This window comes from Bos grunniens, chromosome 9 (genome assembly GCF_055505025.1).
Source record: "Bos grunniens cultivar Pamir isolate PY7600 chromosome 9, Bosgru_T2T1.0, whole genome shotgun sequence".
NCBI lineage: Eukaryota > Metazoa > Chordata > Mammalia > Artiodactyla > Bovidae > Bos > Bos grunniens.
The window spans coordinates 15,693,615-15,706,610 of record NC_141173.1 but is presented as its reverse complement, the minus strand read 5'-3'; the positions used below and the strand labels follow the sequence as shown (position 1 = coordinate 15,706,610).

Sequence of the window (12,996 nt, the reverse complement as noted above, 5' to 3'; positions counted from 1 at the left end):
GCCAGAAAGCATGATACCTCCAGCTTTGTTCTTCTTTTATAGGAACATTTTGACTATTCAGGGTCTTATGTATTTCCATACAAATTTTAAAATTATTTCTTATATAATGTCATTGGTATTTTGATAGTGATTACATTTAACTTGTAGATTGCTTTGGGTAGTGTGGACAATGTAACAGTATTAATTATTACAGCCCATGAGCATGGTATTTATTTCCTTTTCTTTGTGCCATCTTCAATTCCTTTCTCGGAAGCCCGAGATCAGGGTGCTGGTCTATTTGCTTCCTTGTGGGAGCTTTGTTCCCGGCTGGCGGATGGTCACCTTGCTGAGTTCTCATGTGGCCCTTCCACATGGTGTGGGGAGAGAGAGAGAAGTCTGGTGTCTCTTCCTCTCATATTGGATTAAGGCCCAGATCCTATAACCCCATTTAACCTTAATTACTGCCATAAAGACCCTGTCTCCATGTACAGTCACCTTGAGGGTTAGGGCTTCAAAGTCTGAGGGACACACCTCAAAGAAAATAAATGTTATCTCTGGACTTGGTGGTCATAAATTTCTAGAAAGCGCTCTGACAAGTCTAGGATCCCTCAGCAGAAAGATACCATAATTGGCCCCCTTTGTTTTGGGACTCGCTCCTTGCTAACCAATAGCTTCTATTTAGGGAGCTACATCTCTGAAGAATTTCTCACTGATTAAACTTATGATACATATAAAGATAGTAGATTTAATACTGTTTAATACTAGTGTGTTCGATTAAGTGCAGTTAAGCACTTTAATCAAGGAGGTAAGCATATTGAAGATATGGTTCTTTTTTCCAAGAGTAACACATGATCGGAGGAGGCAATGGCACCCCACTCCAGTACTCTTGCCTGGAAAATCCTATGGACAGAGGAGCCTGGTAGGCTGCAGTCCATGGGGTCGCTAAGAGTCGGACACAACTGAGCGACTTCACTTTCACTTTTCCCTTTCATGCATTGGAGAAGGAAGTGGCAACCCACTCCAGTGTTCTTGCCTGGAGAATCCCAGGGACGGGGGAGCCTGGTGGGCTGCCATCTATGGGTCGCACAGAGTCCGACTTGACTGAAGTGACTTAGCAGCAGCAGCAACACATGATGGATAATATCTTGATAGATGAGAAAAACTAAGCGTTAATTATAGAAATTCAGAATAAATCCTCTGCTCAACATTTAGTGCAGGAGAAATTCTGAAATGTACAGGATCTGAAATTTGTCACATTCAAATTTGTCACTGTCAAATTTTTGACATTCAAAGATTGATTGCAACATTTCTTAATTTTCTGAAGGGGTTCTTCCAAGGCAGGAGGAGGTACGATTGGAGAAATGCAGAAGATTTAGGCAATAGCATTTAAGATGGACCAGTGTCCATATTAAGAGACAGAATGGCTAGTGAGGAGAATGTTATGATGGACTAAGTGAGATTTAAAATACTGGGGGAAGTGAATTGTCATCTTGGGTGAGAGAAACATAAGAGTGAAAGAAGGTGTCAGGAAGGATGTTAACACTAACAAATTCTTTAGGGTTCTTTTAAAATTTTTTATTTATTTTTAATTGGAGAATAACTGCTTTATAATATTGTGTTGGTTTCTACCATACATCAACATGAATCAGCCATAGGTATATATAATGTCCCCTCCCTCCTGACTCTCCCTCCCACCTTCCAGCCCATTCTGCCACAGAGCACTGGGTTTGAGTTCCCTGCATCGTACAGAAAATTCCTACCAGCTATCTATTTTGTGTATGATAAGTGTATGTTTCAATGCTACTCTCTCAATTAATTTCACTCTCTCCTTCCCTCACTGTTTTCTATGTCTGCATCTCTACTGCTGCCCTACAAATAGGTTAATTAAGTACCATCTTTCCAGATTCCATGTATATGTGTTAAACAAATATATGGGATATTTGTTTTTCTGACTGACTTCATTTGTATGCTGCTGCTAAGTCGCTTCAGTCGTGTCTGACTCTGTTCAACCCCATAGACGGCAGCCCACCAGGCTGCCCCGTCCCTGGGATTCTCCAGGCAAGAACACGGAAGTGGGTTGCCATTTCCTTCTCCAATGCATGAAAGTGAAAAGTGAAAGTGAAGTCGCTCAGTCGTGTCCAACTCCTAGTGACCCCATGGACTGCAGCCCACCAGGCCCCTCTGTCCATGGGATTTTCCAGGCAAGAGTACTGGAGTGGGGTGCCATCGCCTTCTCCGTCATTCTGTAGGCTCTAATTTTATCCACCTCATTAGAACTGAATTAAATGTGTTCCTTTTTTATGGCTGAGTAATATTTCATTGTATATATGTACCACAACTTCTTTATCCATTCATCTGTTGATGGATATCTAGGTTGCTCCTTTCAAGGAGCAAGCGTCTTTTAATTTCATGGCTGCAGTCACCATCTGCAGTGATTTTGGAGCCCAGAAAAATAAAATCAGCCACTGTTTCCACTGTTTCCCTGTCTATTTCCCATGAAGTGATGGGACAAGATGCCATGATCTTAGTTTTCTGAAAGTTGAGCTTTAAGCCAACTTTCTCACTCTCTTTCATTTTCATCAAGAGGCTCTTTAGTTCTTCTTCACTTTCTGCCATAAGGGTGGTGTCATCTGCATATCTGAGGTTATTGATATTTCTCCCGGCAACAAGAAACCAGCCCTCCACCTTCAGAGGGGAGGACGGAGAGGCCTAGAATGGCCCGCCGGGTGGTTCTCCTTCCACACTGGGCTGCTCGCCTCCTCTTTCTCTGCTCGTATCCATCGGGGGGATGGACAAACGTGACAGCCAGGTGCTCTTGGGCATAACTGACATAGGAGACCCTCTCCCACTGTTAGCTGACTCTCTTTGCATTGTCTTCTCCTTCGGAGACCACAGTGGATGAGAGGAAATAAGGCCTCCGTGCTTCCATGTCCTAGTGCTGCAATGAACATTGGGGCACAACTGTCTTTTTCAATTATGGTTTCCTTGGGGTATATGCCCAGTCGTAGGATTGTTAGATCATATGGTAGCTTTATTCTTAGTTTTCTAAGGGATCTCCATACTGAAAAATAACTTAAATCTTACAAAGTATGTGCTTTGTGAGAAGCAGAATGACTGCCACGAAGAGAGAAGTATTAAAAGAAGAATGGGTAAGTGTGTCAAGAGGGTCAGTGCATCATTCTTAGATTTCCACCTTCATTAATCAGAGGAGGAAAGGAAGTTGCCAGAGGAGGTGCTCCAGAATTGGAAGTTATTAATTAAAGATGCAGCATTTTCCTTCAGGAAGGGCCCCTCCAAGGCCCTTGAATGCAAGAATCAGGGAAGGTAGAACAGGAGGCACTGCTTGCAGACAGGAGGGGTGATGCTGCGTTACTTATACTGAGGGTCACACCAGCTTTGGAGCCAGTGGAGGTCACATTTATCAGTTCAGTTCAGTTCAGTCACTCAGTTGTGTCTAACTCTTTGTGACCTCATGAACCGCAGCATGCCAGGCCTCCCTGTCCATCACCAACTCCCCGAGTTTACCCAGACTCATGTCCATTGAGTCAGTGATGCCATCCAACCATCTCATCCTCTGTCATCCCCTTCTCCTCCTGCCCTCAATCTTTCCCAGCATCAGAGTCTTTTCCAATGAGTCAGCTCTTTGCATCAGGTGGCCAAAGTATTGGAGTTTCAGCTTCAACACTGGTCCTTCCAATGAACACCCAGGACTGATCTCCTTTAGGATGGATTGGTTGGGTCTCCTTGCAGTCCAGGGGACTCTCAAGAGTCTTCTCCAACACCACAGTTCAAAAGCATCAATTCTTTGGCACTCAGCTTTCTTTATAGTCCAACTCTCACATCCATACATGACTACTGGAAAAACCATAGCCTTGACTAGACGGACCTTTGTTGACAAAGTAATGTCTCTGTTTTTTAATATGCTGTTTAGGTTAGTCATAACTTTCCTTCCAAGGAGCAAGTGTCTTTTAATTTCATGGCTGCAGTCACCATCTGCAGTGGTTTTGGAGCCACCCCACTTTGGACATGACAGGAGTTTTGGCTATTGATACAGATGTCAGGATGTCAGTGTTCTCTGGACCCTGTTTCCCTCGGATTGAGACTCCAGGCATGATGAACAGAGCGCTTCCCATTCCCTAGCCGGCTCCTGGGGGGTTGCTCTCCACAGCTGCTTGGGAGCAGGAAGGGGCCCTTCCCTGAAGCCTGCGGAAGGTCTGCTTTTCCTTTTTAGATCATTTTTCGGGAGTCTTCGCCTTTTCCCAGTGCAGCTTGTGATAAAAGCTTAGGAACAAAAGGACAGGATATTTTTATGGCAGGACACGGTTTTCCCTGGTGGCTCAAATGGTAAAGAATCCACCAGCAATACAGGAGACCCCGGTTAGAGCTCTGGGTCGGGGAGATCCCCTGGAGGAGGACATGGCCACCCACTGCAGTCTTCTTGCCTGGAGAATCCCATGGACAGGGGAGCCTGGCGGGCTACCGTCCAAAGAGTAGCAGAGTCCGACACGACTAAGCACGCACGGTTTTCCTGGAAGGGAAAAGCAGGAGAAATAAAGGCTTCACTTAAAAAGGCTCAACTGGGAACAAATGCTCACAAATCAATCCAGATTCAGTAGTGATTTGCTGACACGGTGTTTCCATGTCCCTTTCTGGACCCCGGCGGGGAGTTGGGCGGCTCTGCAAGGGGGACAGAGCACCACTAGGGGGCAGTGTTGTATAGAGAAACAAAAAGTTCACATTCATCCCATTAGTATAGAATTAAAAAGCAGCTCAGTAAACCTGAATTTAAAATATCAGAAGTCATCTTCTCTGAACGCTCCGCCGCCCCACCGCCGCGCGCCAGGACTGAGCTCGTCTGCTCATCTGTGCTTGGGTCGAGAGGCTGGCGGATGGCATGCTTGCCCTGGGCACTGGGGCACAGAGGAAGTTTGCAGTGTTTCCTGCCACTCCGGGCAGACGTGGGCAGGAAGCATAAGTTGAAAAGTTGGTAGAACTATGAAGAAATAATGAATAAAATATGACCGTGTTAATGGCGGTTCGTTTTCTCCAGTGGTGAGATTTGGGAGGGATTTTTTTTTTTCCTTTACCTCTTTCTGCATTGTCTCATTTTTTTTTTTTTTTTCACAGTGATTACTTGTCACTTTGAAATTAAAAAATTGCTGTTACCATTAAAAAAAAAAAAAAGATAATGAATAGAAATGTGAACATGCTTTTCCCAGACCACGTGGAGCAGGTGAACGGGTTACAGGTGATGCTGAAGGGTGAGGACCAGAAGGAGGGCGGGTGCAGGCCGCCTCCACCAGCAGCGGTGAGTGAGGTTTTCATGGATGCAGGAGGATGGACACCATTCAGGCCGGAGTCAGGGAGAGAGGGGCACATGGACAGAGGGGTGTCCCAGCCCACGGAGCTCCTCCACAGCTCCCAGTTGTGCTTGACTTGAGAGTCTGTCTTTGTGGACGCTAGGAAAGACTTCATTTCTGTTGGACACTCGGCTGAAGAGCAGACTCTCCATCATGACTACAGGCCTTATCTGTTGCTAATATCGACATCTTGACTGTCTCTGTATCAGGCCTCTCACTGGAAGCTTGATTTAGGCATTACTGTCTGCTGACAGCGTTACTCAGCGGCGATGTTACATCATGCCCGGAGGCTGACTCTGACCAGCTGTCTTACTGAAACCAGCAGAGAGCCCAGCACTTCTCAGCCCTGGTGGGCCTGGCAGCTCCTAGGGTAAATACTGCTGGGCCTTCCAGACCCCCACCTACACGGAGAACACTGTTGTCCGAGCCCCGGCCTGCCCAGGAAAGGAAGGGTGAGCCCAGATTTCTCGTTTTGTTTGTCCTAATGATGAGGCCTTAACATCTGAGGGAGAACACTCTATTTGCCAGTTCGTTTTTGTATTACAGGTCCCATCTTCTTAGGCCAACTTCAACATGCCTTTCTTCTTATTTTTAAGAATTTTAAAAATTGAGGGACAGGAATGACATTCAGGTATTTAAAAACACTTCTATTTTGAAAACTTTCAGATACAAAGAGAAGAGGAAAAAAAAGTGTAATCAATAGTTATACACTCACCATCTGTATCTGAGAACTGTTTATCTTGCTGCATATACTTCATGTAGATATCTTTCCACTAAACCATTTAAATTTGTAGACTATATGAAATCCCACACCAAAATGCTTCACCATATTATCCTGCATAATATAGTAGCTAATTCACTCCTTAGTGAATGAAATATTGTTTCCTAATATACGGGCCATGGGTTGTTTTGTTTTTTTTTTTTTCTCAATTGATCCTCAAAGGTTTTTTATATTGCTTTTTTTTCCTAGTCAGGATCTTACCAAAGACCTCATACTATGACTGTTTGTTACATCCCAAGGTCCGTCTAGTCAAGGCTATGGTTTTTCCTGTGGTCATGTATGGATATGAGAGTTGGACTGTGAAGAAGGCTGAGCGCCGAAGAATTGATGCTTTTGAACTGTGGTGTTGGAGAAGACTCTTGAGAGTCTCCTAAACTGCAAGGAGATCCAACCAGTCCATTCTAAAGATCAGTCCTGGGTGTTCTTTGGAAGGACTGATGCTAAAGCTGAAACTCCAGTACTTTGGCCACCTCATGCGAAGAGTTGACTCATTGGAAAAGACTCTGATGCTGGGAGGGATTGGGGGCAGGAGGAGAAGGGGACGACAGAGGATGAGATGGCTGGATGGCATCACTGACTCGATGGACGTGAGTCTGAGTGAGCTCCGGGAGTTGGTGATGGACAGGGAGGCCTGGCCTGCTGCTATTCATGGGGTCGCAAAGAGTCGGACACGACTGAGTGACTGAACTGAACTGAAGGTTCTTGTAAGCTAGGACACTGGTCTGTGCACCCCTTTTATTTCTGTCAGCTTGTGGAGCCCCGGGATCAGCTCTCATAAATTATCCCTGTCAGTTCGAACTTGACCTTCACTGTGACTACAGTGCGCGGGGTGGGAAGCGGGGAGCACCTTCTGAAGACGGCGTTAGGAATCTTCATGAGACATTTATAGCTTTCCTTCCTTTTCAGTTTTAATATCAAAGTAAATTTTACACTGTCACAAAAAAATAATAGATGCGGCACATTTCACAGCTTAATTCCCTATAATATCTCTTTCCATTCCTGTCATGTTTGTGAGATTTTCACCAACTTTTTTCTTTTGAGGTTGACCCGCCAATTATCCTTTACAGGTGCTTCTTCTTTAGAGTTTGACATCCACCAGGCAGAATGATTGAAAATCAGAATGTCAGGGGATTCCAAGTCTCACCTGCTAAAACAGTCCATGCCACGGTGATGGCAAATCAGGATTCTATATTACGTTTTAAAGTTGGTCTGTTAAAGTTATTTTGTGTAATACTGTTTTTATAAGTAGGAATGGTTTTTGCAATGCTTCTAATTTCAAGCAACTATACATAGTGGGTTTTTTTTTTCCTTATTTTCCTTATACCAGTTAACTAGATTGCCAAGGTCAAAAAACAGTGACAAGTTGTCCGAGGTTGGTGAATAAAATCAATCGTACAACTCTTCTTGAACAGTTTCTCACAGCACTAACAAATGTGCCTGTGCAAAACAGTGACAAGTTGTCCGAGGTTGGTGAATAAAATCAATCGTACAACTCTTCTTGAACAGTTTCTCACAGCACTAACAAATGTGCCTGTGCATGCTAAGTTGCTTCAGCTGTGTCTAATTCTTTGTGACCCTATGGACCGTAGTCTGCCAGGCTCCTCTGTCTATGGGGATTCTCCAAGGCTGGAATACTGGAATGGGTTGCCATGCCTTCCTCCAGGGGATCTCCCTCACCCAGGGATTGAACCCACGTCTCTCATGTCTCCTTCATGGCAGGTAGGTTCTTTACCCCTAGTGCCACCTGGGAAGAGGACTTTCACAAATGCAGTTTCCGAAAACAGATGTTTATAACATCATGGTTGCAATTATCAGTCCTAAAAACTAGTAAGGCAAAATTTTGAGGATTACAGGATAAGTCTTTCCTCATCTTAGTCACAGTTAGACAGAAATTCAATTTCGTGATGACAAAGTACAGAAGTATAAGACTTTTATGTAATTCATGGTAACTGGTATGTATATATGCATAATTCTATGTTATCCAGACAAAGCTGTTTGTAAGCCTTGTGCTTTGCATTCTCAAAAGTGTGCATAAAAATAGCTTCCTAAAATTTCCTTCAACATTTCTTGCTAAAACAAAGCAAAACAAACAAATGCACAAAGTAACTTTAATATAAATGAAGACAGAATCGACAATACTTGGGTCTTAAATAATTTAGTTCCACACAGTGACTCTCTGTCATCGTTGAATTCCTCCCCGTGCCTCCTACCGCTACGTGCAAAATATATCAGCTTCTCTTTCTTCCTGAATGGTTGAACTGTCCTGGGAGTTTGTTTAATTTTTTAAAGTTTATTTATTTATTTAAATTGGAGGATAATTACTTTACAATATCATGATGGTTTTTGCCATACATCAACATGAATCGGCCATAGGCATACATGTGTCCCCCACATCCTGAAGCCCACTCCTACCAACCTAACTGGTTCCTGAAGGTTGTCACGGAGGACTGGCTTGGGTGCCCTGCATCAAACATTTGATTTTTCTCTGTGACGTTGTTCTGAGGAATACTCATTACTTCAGTCTTTCTCTCCAATCTCAGATTCCAGGAAAGCTTGATTAATACTGAACGAGAGGCGTTCAGAGGAGGAAGATGAGATCTCAGATGCTTATCCTGTCTGCTAGGTGGGCAAAGCAACACGAAACCAGCCCTCCGCCTTCAGAGGGGAGGACAGAGAGGCCTAGCACGGCCCGCTGGGTGGCGCTCCTTCTGCCCTGGGCTGCTCACCTCCTCTTTCTCTGCTCTTATCCATCAGAGGGACGGATAGGCCTGACAGCCAGGTGCTCTTGGGTTTCACTGACAAAGGAGACCCCCTCCCATTGCTAGTTGACTCTCTTTGCGTTGTCTTCTCCTTCGGAGACCACAGTGGGTGAGAGGAAATAAGGCCTCCATGTTTCCTAGTTCGAAACTCTGGTGGTGAGTGGCTTTGTCTTAGTGGCATTGATTTTGGCTTTGTCAGAATAACTAGGAGCTGACTAGACGTGCTGGTACCTTTTCAAAAGGTCCACAATCTCTCACTTGAAATAGTCCATCCTGTGAGAGGGGGTATGTGCCACTCAAGTGGGAACAACCCACAGGCAGCTGAGGGTCTCGACGTGACTGCAGAAAGGAAGCTGTGTGGAATCAGGCCAGTTAAGGTGGTTTAGTGGGGTAGGTGGCAGAAGAGCCAGCCTTTTAGATGGTCTTTAGTTATGTCTGGGCTTCCCAGGAGGTGCTAGTGATAAAGAACCTGCCTGCCAGTGCATGAGACATCAGATACATGGATTCAGTCCCTGGGTTGGGAAGGTTCCCTGGAGGAGGGCGTGGCAACCCACTCCAGTATTCTTGCCTGGAGAATCCCACGGACAGAGGAGGCTGGCAGGCTACAGTCCATAGGGTTGCAGAGTCGGACTCAACAGGAGCGACTTAGCACACTCCCTCTTGGTTACCCCACCAGCGCTGTGACAGTCTTCCTGTCACCGGGTGGAATCTCTGATTCCTCCCCTTGACCGGGAGCAGTCCCGCAGCTGCCTTGGGGAATACATAGCTGAAGTGATGCTGTGCAATGGCTCAGGCTAGGGTGGGAAATGCCGTGCCACTTGTGACAGCTTCTCTTGGGACACTCTCTTCTGGAGCCTCAGCTGCCCAGTTAACCGTCCACCTGAGGTCAGCACGTGTGTGTGTGCACGTGAGGTGGGGGGTGGTTCCCAGTCAGGACGAGAGAGAAGTGTCCAGGGAGCCCCAGCCCAGGTCCAGAGGTGGGTGAAGAAGCTTCAGGATGACCCCAGACAGGCCACTGCCCAGCTGCAGTCACATAGGGACTCCAGTCAGTGAGCAAAGGAAACGATTACTATTGTTTCGAGACTTTGATATTTGATTTGGCCTTTTTACATGGCCATGTAAAAAGTGTTTACACTGCCAAACACATTGAAAGAATGATGCCCCCAACCTCCAATTCCCTCATGAAAATCCTGGTGAAATGGGCAGTGACTCGCCTCCTGCTAAAGTGGATGGTTCCCTTGCCAGGAAATGTATTTAAAAGGGCTTCAGTCCAGCATGAGTCCATCTCTGCTGTGTATCTGTGTACAAAAAAGTGGAATGAATTCTGTCGCCCCTTACCAGGACAGGCCTCGGGGAGGCTGGGACTGAAGTAGGGCAAAGCAACTTTCCCTCCATCTTTCTGAGTTCTTGGCTGAGACTCCATAAGAAAAGACAGATTAACAGAGAAAAACAAGCAGAAGTTTATTAGCGCATAACCCTCTCGTGTGTATGGCAGACCCGTGGGGGGAAATGAGTGGCTCCTTGTGGTGGTTTAGAATTAAGATTAAACACTATCTTACTGGGCTTCCCTGGTAGCTCGGATGGTAAAGAATCGACCTGCAGTGTAGTAGACCCAAGTTCAGTTCCTGGGTCAGGAAGAGCCCCTGGAGAAGGGAATGGCTACCCACTCCAGGACTCTTGCCTGGAGAATTCCATGGACAGAGGAGCCTGACAGGCTACAGTCCATGAGTCGGACATGACTGAGTGACTAACACTTTGTTAAACACCATCTTACTGGGGAAAGAGGAGGGATGCAGACCTCTTAGAAGAGGGCAAGTAATTTTAGCAAAGACGAGAGGGCCCTTAGAAGAGTGAGTGGGAGGTGTGATGGTTGGTGACAGAGTTTGTCTGGATGTGGTAAGACTTCCAGTCCTTTATCTGTGATAAGCGTCAGTCTTCCCAGGCTGAGGAAACTCCCAGAGTGGATTTCTGGCATTGGAGTTCCTTCTAGAGAATCTCTCTTTAGACACATTAGGAGAGTTCAGAGAAAGCCTCTCCCTGCATTTGTGGTTTTTCAAGCACTTACAGTTCAAAGCAATCACCATACAGGAGCAGCATACGTTGGGGTGACAGGTGTTGAGTTCCTAGTGTCATGTTTTGCGGTGACAGACTCTGCTCCTTTCAGCACTATGAGGTGGAACAGGCAGACTTCTGGGCAAAGCTTCGCCCCTTGATACAAAGGTGCAGGAGGGCAGGGGTCTCCCTCCAGCCCCAGGGTGCGCTTGTGTGGTGAGGTAATGCCTGGAGCGCCCCCTGGCAACCACGAGATGACAGGACTCAACTCCTGCCCGGCGGAGGGGATAGGCAGGAAATCACTGGGCCTGTCTTCACTGTGCTGCTGAATTCACCAACCTGGAACTGCAGGCTGCTGAGCTTCTTGTTAGATAATCAGTGTCCTTAAGGCTTAAACCTCTGTTTGCAAGAGTTCCTCTTATTTGGAGCCAAAACCATAATTGATGCAGTTGACATTTGTGGCTTCTGAGGAATGAGTAATTTAAAAATTGTTTTCTAAATTTAAAATCCTTTAGTATATCTCCCAAGAGGTTGCCTGCTTCCAAAAGTCACAAAAGAGAGCTGAAAGGAGAACTAGCACTTAATAAAAGCAGGGTCTATTTTGCTGTTCCCCTCCGCCCCCCGCCCCCTCAGGATACTGACTCTGCTTTCACGAGTAGAAGCAAATAAGTAATAAATCTGTTTTTGTTCCTTCAGTTTCTGCAAATTTCCTTGTGTAGAAAATGATTTGAAATCCAAAAGTGAAGTATGGCATGCTAGGTCAGATTGTTACTTTTAGAGTTTTGCAGTTGAAAGCTGTCAGGGGTTGAAATAAATTCCGTCCCTGTCTGGTTTTAGCATTCTAGGATGGCCAGCTGTTGTAGGCTGAACAGTGTCTCCCCCAATTCGTATGTTACAGCCCTAACCCCTGGCGTCGTAGACTGTGACTGTATTTTGGAAACAGAGCCTTCAAGAGGTAATTAAGTTCAAGCGGGATGGTTAGGGTGGGCTCTGATCCAATACGGCTGGTGTCCTTATAAGAAGAGGCAACTGGGGCCCAGACACACAGAAAACCACCATGTGGACACACGGAGAGAAAGCAGCCTCTGCAAGCCAGGGAGAGAGGTCTCAGGAGAGACCCAACGTGTCGACACTTTGATCGTGGGCTTCCTGCCTCTAGAACCAGGAAGAAATAACTTTCCATTGTTTCGGTTGCCTGGGCTGTGGCATTTTGTTTTGAAAGCCCCAGCAAACGAATACAACTGATACATGACATGTGACGCATGTTAATCTGAGTTATGGTTTTTTCATCCCTTCATTTCATCACTCATAAATTAAGTGGTGAAAACACTGCAGTTTAAGAGATATTTCTAAGTAGGTTAAAGCACTGTGGTATACCTACTGCCACTTCTGTTGAAGGGCATACATTTTTAAAAGTTAATAGACCATCAGGTTCATCCCATCCGCCCTGCATTTCAAACAGATGTTTACAGATTATGGTTTGAAAAGTGGCATTACATTATTAGGCTGCCAAGTTTGTCCATAGGTCTCAATCTAACCTCAGAAACAATAAGAGACTTGGGAAAGCAGAAAGTGTGGTGAGAGAGGAATTTTTCAAGGAAGATTTTCATGGAGCCACTTCTCATATAGTGAGATTTTTGTGAAGGACAAGAGACAGAATGAAATCTGAAACATTGATTTTAGACTGTGCATTGCTGTGAGACAAAGATGTTTGAAACATTGCTAACACTTTCACTTTATTAGTGAATAAAGAAGCCTTAGGAAGATTTAATTTTTGCTCCATGTTCCCGAAAGATAAATTAGTTTCTTAAAGAAGATGATCAAAGATCTGTTGGACTGACTCCTTTTTAAGGCCATTTGGAGGCAAATTTGTTTCCTTCTTATAATAATTCATGTGATTAGTCTTTGGCCCAGTTATAAATTCAGTCCTCAAAACAGTTTGTCTATAAGTAAATTGCGATGATGTTTTCTATTTAATTTCCTAAAAAAGGAAAGATAATGGAAATGTCCTTGCTAGTTTTTGTTATTACATTACAATTAATGGAAACATGTAGTTATTCCTCCC

The 12,996-nt window shown here is 45.0% G+C and overlaps 1 long non-coding RNA gene across 3 annotated transcripts in view; it reads left to right on the top strand.

Moving 5' to 3' along the window:
- Positions 1 to 12,996, top strand: part of LOC147365617 (uncharacterized) — a 43,207-nt gene that overhangs the window by 14,698 nt on the left and 15,513 nt on the right. The gene's annotated exons all lie outside the window — the stretch shown is intronic.